Raw genomic sequence first — 809 nt, forward strand, 5'->3', positions numbered from 1 at the left:
CGTGCAGTGTTGAGGTGCCTCCAGGACCAGGGTTGGGAACCACTGATTTATGGGATCCAACTGACAGGACAGATTGTGACACTCATTCACTTACATTATAGTAAACTTCTGCGTGATTGTAGGCTTTCATAGCCCACATTACTTCCAGTTGGGCCTGATGGCAAACATACAGTATGGTTAGTGTTTTGAAGTGGGGATACTTTTACAAATATTTAACTTATTTTCTTATTCATTTGCAAGTATCAAAACATCCCAACTCACATCATTTCCATACGCCTCTGCTGGAAGAGAGAGCGCATGCGCAGCCGCAGTGGCTCCCTCTACCCCCTGTTTATTAAAGACAGAAATACTCAATTCAGTGGAAAATTGAACATTAAAGTGTATTAATAAATCTAATACGTAAAACCCGTGTCGTTAAAAACAAACGCTGCCTCAAGAGACTAACGAAGAACTCATGTATTCATCAACGCTGTCAAGTACCCTTTTTATAGTACTACCTAAGCAATTTAAAACTGGATGAGTATAAATATCAGTGATGATTAAGGAAATTATTTCGTTATTTTTGCCATATGCCCACAACATGCTTGTTAGCATGCAGGCTAACTAAGATATATAACGTTAGATGTATTACTCTGGGCTCTGAACGGTTATGAAAATTCGCTATATGAGAGCATCGGTTCAATAAAATACTATCACGTTATCATACAGTGCCTTGTGTTTGTTGATAAGTTAAAATAACTAACTGCCTACCAGAGATGCAAGAACATCCCCCGTGTCCATGCTGACGCCTTTTGACCCGGATGAGCTAC

At 39.7% G+C, this 809-nt stretch overlaps 1 long non-coding RNA gene across 1 annotated transcript; it reads right to left on the bottom strand.

Moving 5' to 3' along the window:
- Positions 1-53: 53 nt before the first annotated feature.
- On the bottom strand, positions 54-809 carry LOC107682483 (uncharacterized). Its single transcript, XR_001633503.1, has 3 exons — positions 751-809; positions 262-327; positions 54-154 (listed from the first exon to the last, which is right to left on the bottom strand). It is a non-coding gene; the product is annotated as an uncharacterized LOC107682483 (long non-coding RNA).

Source organism: Sinocyclocheilus anshuiensis, unplaced genomic scaffold (genome assembly GCF_001515605.1).
Source record: "Sinocyclocheilus anshuiensis isolate Anshui unplaced genomic scaffold, SAMN03320099.WGS_v1.1 C32253590, whole genome shotgun sequence".
Lineage (NCBI taxonomy): Eukaryota > Metazoa > Chordata > Actinopteri > Cypriniformes > Cyprinidae > Sinocyclocheilus > Sinocyclocheilus anshuiensis.